Source organism: Lepisosteus oculatus, chromosome 14, assembly GCF_040954835.1.
Source record: "Lepisosteus oculatus isolate fLepOcu1 chromosome 14, fLepOcu1.hap2, whole genome shotgun sequence".
Lineage (NCBI taxonomy): Eukaryota > Metazoa > Chordata > Actinopteri > Semionotiformes > Lepisosteidae > Lepisosteus > Lepisosteus oculatus.
This window is the reverse complement of record NC_090709.1, coordinates 59,124,337-59,136,703: the sequence shown is the minus strand read 5'-3', so window position 1 is coordinate 59,136,703 and position 12,367 is coordinate 59,124,337.

The following is a 12,367-nucleotide window of genomic DNA, read 5'->3' as shown; positions in this document are numbered from 1 at the left end:
TCTTAAACTCTCTGGTGTATCATGTTTTTTTAAAGCTCTAGGCTGATAATATGCAAAAAAAAAAAACTGTTCCCAGCCAAAATCTATTGTGTATAACTTTCCCAAGTACACCAAATACAGATGTACTGGAGCTGGAATTCAGGTACATTAGAAGGTTTTCTGAATATTCATCCCCTTAAACACAACATTAATAAATGAATAACATTGAAATTCAGTCACAGTCAAAACAGACACTGAGGATAAGGAGTTTTGTGGGTACAGGTCATTCAGTCAGTGATACTGGTCACTGTGGGTACAGGACAGTCAGTCAGTGATACTGGTCACTGTGGGTACAGGTCACTCAGTCAGTGATTCTGGTCACTGTGGGTACAGGTCACTCAGTCAGTGATACTGGTCACTGTGGGTACAGGTCACTCAGTCAGTGATACTGGTCACTGTGGGTACAGGTCATTCAGTCAGTGATACTGGTCATTGTGGGTACAGGTCACTCAGTCAGTGATACTGGTCACTGTGGGTACAGGTCACTAAGTCAGTGATAATGGTCACTGTGGGTACAGGTCACTCAGTCAGTGTGAGACCTGTCAATACTCAGTGCTATGGACAGCAGACTGTGTTTATTTCTCATCTCTCAATGGCACAAGGATCAGACTCCAGGGTGTCCTGTGATGTGTCTGTGTGTCTTATTGCCTTGTGCTGCTCAGTCTTATTGAGTGAGACTCCAGTCTTACAGCCACTGCTGCTCACACTCACTGACACTTTGATCCACACTGCAGTGGAGACTGGTGTAAGAAAACCGGCTCAGGGACGCCAAATATGTAAGCATAACCAAAATGTAATGTAGTGGCTCTCTGAAGGCACCAGTTCTGTAGGGTTTGGGCATTTACTGAGACAATTATTAATTGTAGCAGTAAATCACAAAGTTGATTCTTTTGATGGCTTTAGAGTCCAACCACGCGACTCTCAAACATAACTCAAACAACGCGCACACACAGGTACTAATACACGAGGATACTTTTATTAATACATAGAATATACATATAAATCTAACAGATCTTATCTAGAGGGTTATCAGAATACAAAAGGTATATATTCAATCAGTTACAAAGTGTTACACATATCAAGAGGACATACGTTCAGTATATCATTCATTTATACCTTTTCGTAAATGAACTTGGTTATAACTTCTACATTAGATACTCAAAACAAGTACATAACTCTTAGGAATTAAATTGATATCAACTGGTTGGGATAACAATTGAATTCTCGAGCAGTAATGCAGTGAAGTTGAATACTCATCCAAACTCTGGGGATTCAGATCTCCTGCGGGCACAAAGAAACAGTTGCAGGCTGTTGCTGTCCAATCCGCGCTCTCTGGCTGCGTGCCAGGCTGTGCTGTGCGGCTTGCGATGGTGCGCTGCTGATGCTCACTGACCGGCTAGTTAGTGTTGGCTTTAACTAGCAAAGTTTGCACACAGGAGAAAAGATGACTGTGGGTCCCAGCAAGTCAGGAAGAGGACCGGTTCGTTCCTGATGAAGAGCTAGTTCTGAATAGTGAGTCAGCTGTCCACAGTTCTGCCCTGTTCATGAGGCCTGCTGCTGTTGCTAGCCTCGGGTGGATCCTCTGGTTACTCTCTGGCAACCTCCGCTCTCGACTCGTAGAACAAAGGAAAGTTCTGGCACTCGGACACACTGGCCATTCCGTGGTTGTCCGGGCTGAGTCTCAGGATGGACAGGAGGCGCGCTGCGAGAATGTCCTGCCCTTGGGAGCCTTCTGCTCCTGGGCCGTCCTGCCCTGGAATTCTCCTTTGAATTCATCTTAGAAAAGTCCACAGAATCCTCCACTGAATCTCACTGAATCTTACTGAATCTTGAATCTCTCAGGCTCTCTGTGTTGCCTGTTTTTACCTGGAGGAACTTCAGCTCATTCATTGGCTGAAAGTTCCATGGGCATCAGAGTCCCACGTGGGTTACTTGGCCCTACCAGTCCCTGATTGGTTGATCAAGGTGAGATATGAGTCACTTACTCCTGACACTTAGGAATGCAGTCCAGATGTCCAACTGGCACTCCCTAGACAGATAGGCGCCAATGGATGACCATTGATCATGATAGCCAGGCTTAGCTAAGTGCATCCCCCTTTGGGAGCTTGTTTCTTATCAAAAGAAAACATCTTAAATCAGCCTGCATGAATAGTTTCTCTGTGGCTGCACCACAGAGATGAACAGAGAAATGGGGCCTCATTTGGGAAGGCTCAGAACACTTAATTCTTTCTTATTAATAAGCCTCGCCGCTACACTGGGGATCCTGAAATGAACTGAATGCAGACTGTAGTATAAACTCTGCTATAATAAGAGGTAAGAAGCTATAAAGGTTTTTAATACAATAAAGATCTACTCTCTCTGCAGATGCTGTGAAGCGAGCTCCTATCCCTAAATCACGTATGTACACTGTGTGAAACTCTGCTGACTGACAGACATATTATTACCAGTGTGTGACTGTGATTAACAGTGTCTGTATCTCTGTGTTCCAGTGTGTGTCTGTGATTAACAGTGTCTGTATCTCTGTGTTCCAGTGTATGTCTGTGATTAACAGTGTCTGAATCTCTGTGTTCCAGTGTATGTCTGTGATTAACAGTGTCTGAATCTCTGTGTTCCAGTGTATGTCTGTGATTAACAGTGTCTGTGTCTCTGTGTTCAGGTGTGTGGCTGTGATTAACAGTGTCTGTGTTTCTGTGTTTCAGAATGGAGGTGGATCTGCAGTGCTGCAGGTAGGGCTGTCTGCTCTTGATAACAGAGGGGCCTGTGGTATGAAGATATTAAGCTTGCTTTCCTTCGTTATTGCATTTAGTCTCAGAATCTCTTTGTAGTTTGAGATTGTTGTTCTGGGTGTGTACACTGAAGTGGATGTATTTCAGTCTTGTGTTTCTGCAACATCCTACACGAAATCTAAATGGGATTCTGTGAAGATCAATCCAAGCTTCAATGTGGGTATTTCTGTCTCCACACTGTGTTTCAGTCTAATGGCCAGTAGTTATCTCTTCCTCTGAGCTGAAAGTGTGAGGAACATTTTTCCCAATGTGTTTCAGTTTAATGTTCAGTATGAGTCTCTCCTGATGAAGGGGCTGACAGTGTAGAAAACTAATTTTCCCTGAAGGCCATGTGCTCTGGTCTCTGCTCACTCCTGACTGAGGGTCTACAGGCTGAATGTGGCAGAGCCAGTGACACTGGATTTAGGAATAACTGTGGAATATCAGGAGGAATGAGGAATTGAGCCACTCATAACAAAAAAGCTGTCCAAATTCTATGAAACAACACTGTTACAGACTAGATAAAAATGATGTTACAAGACTCTCTTCACATAAATATATTTGGGCTCTCCTGCAGCTTGTTGTCCTCTGTCTCTCTTTCTCTTTCTCTGGGCTCTCCTGCAGCTTGTTGTCCTCTGTCTCTCTCTCTCTTACTCTGGGCTTTAAAAATGTCCTCCCACTCCAGGTTTAAAAATGAATTTCCTATCTGAAAATGACATAAACTAGATCTGAATCCCTGTAAAGCATCCCTGGTACCTGGGGGCAATTTCTGCTGCCTGTACCTGTTTAACTACCATATGTCTCCTAACAGCAGTGACCTTTTTCCTGGTTACCGTAAGTCTTGTAAGACTGGGCCAAAAAGCAGAACATACAACAAACCCTATTTTTCTATGTTTTTATATATCCTGATTTACAGGAGGATATATCAAGTAAGATATGTTTATTTTCATCTGGGCATGAATGTTTTTCCCCATATGCTCCCCAATCTCAGTGTGTGTAACAGTCTATACAGCTCTGCAGTGTATAAAAGGGGAGTGAAGGCAGGTCTGGTCAGGATTGAATGAAGGCACAAGAGAAACACTCTCTCTCTTAAAGGGCTTTAAAGCTGTTGCTAAGTCCTTGGAAGTCAGTTGAGGGTTTTTTTGCAATATAAGGATTATTTTTATGTTTTTCTCCATTGTTAGGATTGTTTTTCTTTTTGTATAGTTAGTGGCCTTATTCATCTTGTTTGGTGTTGTTCCCTCTTTTGCTTTGCTTTTCCAGAGCAATACATACAGAGTGAGTGTGTATTGGGGTGTTCGCCTGTGATATTGGGGACCTCATTTCAAACAGGTCTAGAGGTTGTCTGTGTTTCCAGACTGATAGACTCTCCTGTGGAATAAGTCAGTGTTTGACACTGTGTCCTGTTCTACACAAAACAAGTGTGAAATATCAGTGGAAGATGAAGGAATAAAAGCATCTTATTAAAAACGCGTTTGCTTTTGTCTGGGTATTTACTTTGTAATCTGTGGTTTACATCTACTGTATTGTTTTGAGATGCCACTTTTAAAGGTGATATGTAAAATAAAGTTTTTGTGTCATTGCTTGGACATGCACGGACACTTCTGGAACTGGTTCACCGGTAACTGGTTATTAATGATTATAAACAACAGAATGACTTCAGAAGTGACCAGAAACATCTTGTCTACCTATGTACAAGAAAATACCTCCAGTAAATTGGCCAGCTCTTCATCAATACAATCTCCTGACTTCAATCCAATCAAGCATTTCTCAAGCATCTCACCAGAACAAAACAAGAATGTGGTGATGTGTTAAGCTTGATGTATTTACTGACTGCAAACAGCCACCAGGCCCACCAGGCCCAGTCTCAACAGAGCGCTCCTGAGAAACAACAGAAACCAGATTCAATCTCCACAGAGAGATCCTGAGAAACAAGAGACAGCAGGCCCAGTCACCAAAGAGAGATCCTGAGAAACAAGAGACAGCAGGCCCAGTCACCACAGAGAGTTCCTGAGAAACAAGAAACAGCAGGCCCAGTCACCACAAAGAGCTCCTGAAAAACAAGAGAACAGCAGCTTCAATATCCACAGAGAGATCCTGAGAAACAAGACACTCCAGCTTCAATCTCAACAGAGTGTTCCTGAGAAACAAGAGACAGCAGGCCCAGTTACCACAGAGAGTTCCTGAGAAACAACAGACTCCAGCATCAATCTCCACAGAGAGTTCCTGAGAAACAAGAGACAGCAGGCCCAGTCACCACAGAGAGTTCCTGAGAAACAAGAAACTCCAGCTTCAATCTCCACAAAGAGTTCCTGAGAAACAAGAGACAGCAGGCCCAGTCACCACATAGAGTTCCTGAGAAACAACAGACTCCAGCTTCAATCTCCACAGAGAGATCTTGAGAAACAACAGACTCCAAGCCCATTCACCACAGAGAGATCCTGAGAAACAAAAGGCACCAGCTTGAGTCACCAGAGAGAGTTCCTGAGAAACAAGAGACAGCAGGCCCAGTCACCACATAGAGTTCCTGAGAAACAAGAGACACCAGCTTCAGTCACCACAGAGAGCTCCTGAGAAACAAGAGACACCAGCTTCAGTCACCACAGAGAGCTCCTGAGAAACAAGAGACACCAGCCACAGCAAGCATTGTGGTGAAATACCCACCACTACTCAGCCAAACTGAGAACAGGAGACTCTGGAGGCTCACCAAGAGTGTGGTGAGAACAAGGAAAAAACAGCCCAGCTATGCATTACTCACACTTTTACACAATGCAGTCGTAAAGCACAAGAACTTGTAGTTTGCAAACATGAATTCTAATCTGATCCTACTCTTCCCCAAAGCCTCAAACATCAGACCTCTACAGACTTCAGAGTCCTGTTCACATCATACACACTCCTAGCCATGGGAAATATACAGTACTCGTAATATACACCTTAAAATTATTATTTAAAAATTATTATTTTTCTCTTATGTTATTTCCTTTTCATACTGAATCTATTAAGTATTGATTTCTATCCATGAATACAGAATATTCTGTATACTGAATTCTGTATACACATATAGATATACTGAATATATAAGCTGCATCAGCATGCGTAGGCTGCAAAGGAACAAGTAAAGGATTATTCCATGCTGGAAAGACAAGAGAGAAAACACAAGTGGACACCTGAAGAAGGCTCCACAGCCGAAACGTTGTGTTTTCTTTCTTCTCTTTTCAGCAGGGAATAAATCCTTTACCTTTTCCTCCACATATAAATAAGATGTTTTTAGCTGGATTTTATTACTTACCTTTTTCAACACTTTGATTAACTATTAATTATTAACACTATTACTAACACCACCACCACCACAACCACAACAACAAGAGATTGTTTCTGACAAAACTGACTCTGGCATAAATGTGTGTATCTGAATTAATTGATATACTGTACATGATGGTTTTGTGATTAAGGATTTCTTCATGAATTTCTTAACGTTAAACAAAGGCAGGAAGTGGGGTTATTTTTACAATTGCCAGTAACCGAAGGACAGCTTATCAATATTGTAATAGTTTTGGGTTCAGCCACTTTATGTAAAGCAGCTCTGTACTTACTGGGGTAAAGTTTGCTTGAAGTTCGAAAACGATTTTGGCACGCCTGTAACGTTTTCACGAAACCTACTTGAGTTGTGAGAACACTTGCTGTGTGTACAAAGTAAATTGTGACTGTTTTCACAGCCTTCACTTTGTCATTTTTATGCCATTTTTTTGACCACGCACAAATATTCTTATGTCCATATCATCGCAAGGGAAACACAGAAAGCCTTCAAACCAAATGCATTTTAAAGACCATTACTTTTTCACAAAAATATTCACAACCCCCGCATAAACATATAAGTGAGCTAATTATTTTTTTCTGACACTGGGTTTTGATTGATGTGTAATTACACACCATCTGGAACACTGGGGGACTGCTGTGTACACATGTTCACAATGCAAGAAATACTGGTCAGAAGAGTTTAATGGGAAAAACCTGTATATGACCATAAGAAGCAGAACAGCTCAGTCTCCAATTACCCAGACTGTGAGCACGGGAATAAAGCTTTGCTTGATTTCTGAAACCCTTTCTTTATTTCCTGTTTTCATTCAGCAGGAAAATTTCTATTCTTTACTCAACAGCTTTTTAAAAACAGCACCCATGATGTTCAAATCATGATGTCCATGATTTTTTACACATAGGACAGACACAGCTTTGCATTGTGAATCTCTTTATCTCGTGGTTTTATTGAATGTAGCACTATGCTCTGGGATAGGGGGATGCTGTTCACGAGCCAATAGCATTTAAACCACAGCACCCACAATGCTGCAAGTAAGTGTTACTAGTAAGTAGTACTAGTACTAGTAAGTTACACACTAAGCAGGTCCTTTGACCTTTCAAAATAAATGCCCCTAAAACCTACCTCAGAAAAAATAATCATGTACCAGGTAAAGTCACATTTATAGCACAACAACAATTTGTACACAGGTAATAGGAAATTGCTGTTCTTCATTAATGTTTTGCTTTCTTGCAATCTTATATTTTTTATACTGTATATCACCTCCTCCTTGCAAATTGACACACAGCTGTGCACTGCTAGACAGGAAAAAGTCTCATTCCTGACCCGCCAAAAATTGTGCCTCTCCAAAAGTAGTGTAAAAAATTGCCCTTTATAACCCGATGAAGATGTTTTACTGCTGTGATCTCTGTCTTGTGTTCTGTAGCTGGTCCTGTGCTCTGTCAGTCTCCTGCTCAGCCGGGTTGCTCTCGGCACCTCCACCTTCACGTCCCATTGACCTCTGACCCTGCTCTTCCCTCCTCTGGGCAGGGGAAGGTGACTGTAAACCTCACGATGCAGAAAGACCTGAAAGTCCCTCTTGTCTCTGTAATAATCACAACAGCACGTCAGTGGGCTACAGGTATAAACAGTAACACTAATAGAAATGAGAGCTGTGTCAGTGTGAGAGAGATGTGAGCACAGTGGACTCTCTACAGCAGAGGAGCATGAGATTCAGTCTTTCCTGAGCTCAGGACTCCCAGCAGCACAGTGCTGGCTCGGCACTGGAGAACATCCTCACTGCTGCAGGTTCCTCTCCTCTTCATACAGCACAGCCCCCTGCAGTCTGAGACAGGCTGGTCTGCTCCAGGCTCAGGGCTCCAGTCCTGTTCTCTGAAGTTGATCCCTCCTTCTCCTGACAAGCTCATTAGGAGCAGATCAATTACTGTTGTTTTTACACATTCAGTTCTGATTGTACTTTAACAGACTTTGAGGCTGTTTGGCAACTGACACAGAATTACAGAGCTAAGTTAACAAATTAAAAATAACTACCAAATGATAAATTCCCACAGTGTGAGTTTGTATGAACACTGCAATCCTGAATATGTGCTGATATGTGTCTTCTGTGTGATGTAACGACAGATATGACAGATATGAATATCAGAGCATATTATATTATGAGCCATTTAGAATATTATGAGCCATTTGACCCGTCTGTTTAGTAGTTCATTGATCTGAGAGACTCATCCAGCTGTGTGTTGAAAGAAGCCAGGGTATCAGCTTCAACAGCATGGCTGGGCAGTTTATTCCCTACTCCCACCACACTCTGTGTTAAGAAGAGCCTCCTGTCCTGCCTGGATTGTCTCATCCGGCTGAGTCTTGAGAAGAGTCAGGGTGTGGGACAGACTCCTGTGCTGAGCAGTGCTGGCAGAGAGAGTCTGTGACGTCACGCCCCTCTGTCTGTGGGTTCTGAACAAACAGGCAGGAGTCTCTCACCCTGAACATGAGGCTCCTGGTCTGGACTCGGACTCTGACTGTACAGGGCTGGACTCAAAACTCCCTGTTTGTTCTGTGAATTTCACCTCTTGTGCTACAGATTCAGACTCTTTTCAATCCTTCGCTGAGCTGTGCTGTGAAGTTTTTGTGACCTCACACAGTCCTGCAGTGTGATCTCAGCCTCCTGAAGCTCTAACTGATTTTACTCTAGATTATAACACAACACAAGCAATAGTTCAACAGTCCTTCCTTCAGTATGTGACAAAACATTTCTGACGTTGACACTTCTGCCCTGGAGTTACACTGGAAAAACTGGAATCAGTCAAGCAGTTTGAAAATAATTTTAATAAAAACTATTCTGATCCTCTGGCCAGTAAATTAACCCTGTTTTTCTCTCTAAATTGGACTTGAACTCAAGAGACCCTCTCCACCCCCAAACAAAGAGACTCGGAACTCGTCCTGGACCGGAGACAAGATACCCGAGACAAGAGACCCGATCGCAGTCTCCTGCAGGAGAGGGTTCATCACAGTCCCAGCACATCACATGAAACGCCACAGACAATCTGACACAGCTCCCGGCAATCATAACAAAACACTTCCCAGTTCCCACCAATCCCGTTCCCCGATCACTTGACTCCTGCACTCCTTAAGCACTCCTTACTCAGTATAGTACTCCTTACTCCATACTGCCAGCAGACATATCACTGCAACTCACAACTGGCAACCCACTGAAGCTAAGACCAAATCACTGACTGAGTGACCTGTACCCACAGTGACCCACTGACTGAGTGACCTGTACCCTCAGTGACCAGTAACACTGACTGAGTGACCTGTACTCCCAGTGACCAGTATCACTGACTGAGTGATCTGTACCCACAGTGACCAGAATCACTGACTGAGTGACCTGTACCCACTGTTACCAGTAACACTGACTGAGTGACCTGTACCCATAGTGACCAGAATCACTGACTGAGTGACCTGTACCCATAGTGACCAGAATCACTGACTGAGTGACCTGTACCCATAGTGACCAGTATCACTGACTGAGTGACCTGTACCCACAGTGACCCACTGACCAAGTGACCTGTACCCTCAGTGACCAGTAACACTGACTGAGTGACCTGTACTCCCAGTGACCAGTATCACTGACTGAGTGATCTGTACCCACAGTGACCAGAATCACTGACTGAGTGACCTGTACCCACAGTGACCAGTAACACTGACTGAGTGACCTGTACCCACAGTGACCAGTAACACTGACTGAGTGACCTGTACCCACAGTGACCAGAATCACTGACTGAGTGACCTGTACCCACAGTGACCAGTATCACTGACTGAGTGACCTGTACCCACAGTGACCAGTATCACTGACTGAGTGACCTGTACCCACAGTGACCAGTATTTCTGACTGAATGACCTGTACCCACAGTGACCAGTATTTCTGACTGAATGACCTGTACCCACTGTGACAAGTATCACTGCCTGAGATACAGATACAGATGCAGATGATATTTATATGGAATTTTACCACTGAAGGGAAATCTGAGCATAAAAAGAATAGGAGCATACTTTAACGCGTGTGAAGGCCATAAACGATATTAATTTGGGAACATAAACATATGGGACCCTTGTGGGTGGTACTGTGCTCCACGTTCCTGACTTGTATGTTCAAATCCAGCTGGTGCCATGACTCTTCTTTTACAAACATTTCTTTAAAGAAAATAAAATATCAATATCATGTACAATTAATTGACTTTTTAAATTTCTAAATACCACAACATGATCGCATTTAAGTCATTTTTAATAACAATGAATAGTCATCTTCTTTCCTTCTGACAATGGTCCCTGCTTCTGCTTCCTGCTTCTATCGTGTGTGTGTGTGGGGGGATCCCTTTAGATCTCCCTTCAGATTTAAAAGGTTATTAATCATATCTTCGGTGTCGCATCTTCTCAGTGTAGCTGATCTTTTGCTGCCTGGGTAAAATACCACAAAGCTTTAGAGAACTTAACATTTCTATTATCAACAAATTGTAAATACGACGTTTAAATTGGCATTATTAATTTTTCACTTGAGTGTATGGAGGATTGTCAGCTGTCACTGAGAGTAGACCCCCCCTCTTAGGCTGCGCAAACAATCTTTTACATTTTTATAGAGAAATGGAGGCTGTACAGTATGCGTTACAATATAAACATTTATATTGATTTAAATCGCATTTTGATTAAAATAGTAAACGCGTGTTTAATTATATGTATTTTTTGATTCACAATCACACAAATGCAACATAAATTGTTATCTTTGTCTTCTAAGTATCTTAATAAACTTTCAGCATAGCTTTCTCCCCGTTTAGATTTATTTTTCTTGGGATTTTGGGATCAAACGTGGAAAGATTAGATTGTAAGCGTTTTTTTTTTTTAAATACATTTTAGAAAAGTGTAATCTATACTAAAAAGCTGTATTTATTTAATACCACTCAATACTTATATTAATGGAGTTTAGTTGATATTGTTAAACTTTTATTTTCAATTGTATTACAGCATTGTACACATGCTTAAAAGAGAAGAGAGAAAACTCAAGCCTTCTTCAGGTGTGAGGGTTTCTGCTCAGAATTAAATGCTAAAATGTAAAGTAGGCTCTGAATGGGTTCAATTCAGTGCGAATTGTAATACTATTTAAATGACCGCAGGTACTTTCCACCCCCTCTGACAGCAGGAACTCCTATTCTTAGCTCAACAGCTCATTACAATATAGGGTGTTCAATCCATTTTTTTTTAGCACAGTGACACAGCGTTGCGTTGTGAATCTGTTTTTCCATGTTTACAAAGAAAGTGGAATACAGTGTTACTACCTGCTATATAGATACATATGTTTAGATATTTAGACCCAGCGCTGCACCGAGAAAAGGAGGAGGCGCGGAGCTCAGTTCTGCTGCCTAGGGCGCTTAATACACCAATCGCATCTGCATTTATAACTTAGGATTTATAACTTAGTCAAGCAATATGAAGCATCTCTTTTTACTGCTTATAAATAATAAAATGTATTAACCAAGGAGTAGGATGGCACAGTTGTTAGTACACTTTTTGTTTTGTTTCTTCTTCATAAATACAACAGTAGTACCTGATGTCTCAGTGGCTTTCACGTCACCGCGCGTCATGATGCGCAAGGACGTAGCCAATTACGCGCGGTACGTGTCTGTGCTGCACACTTTGAATGGCTGCATCTGTACACTGGATTTAAATATTTATTTAAATTTTGTTCTCGTTGCTCCCAAGGTATTCTGAAAATGTTATATTATATTATATTAAGGCTCTACATCTATTAGCTAAAATATTGAATCTTATAGACATTAAAGTACATTGTTAAATTCCACTGATTAAAAAACATGAATTAATTAAACTTCATTGTGTATATTTCTGGTGTGTATTTATAGCAATTTTAGGGAAATATTACAATAAAATTCAAGCGACTGAAGCAAGTTCATTTCTGACTGAGGATATTATATCCACTATATTCAGGAACGTTCTCATATCATCTGGCGTTCTGCTTAGTCCCCTTCCTCACCAATAACTACAGGGCAGCAGCTGTTACTTTGGATTCCCTACAAATGAGGGACCTCTCGCACCCTCATAATCTCATCATCAGAAAGTCATGAGTTTCGGGGCAGGGCTACATCCTTCATGCTCTTTTCAGACACTTGCGGCAACTGTTCGCTCATAACCACGTCTGGAATGCGTGTCCTTTACACGGGGGAGAAGCAACGCCGCATCCCTTTCCTAA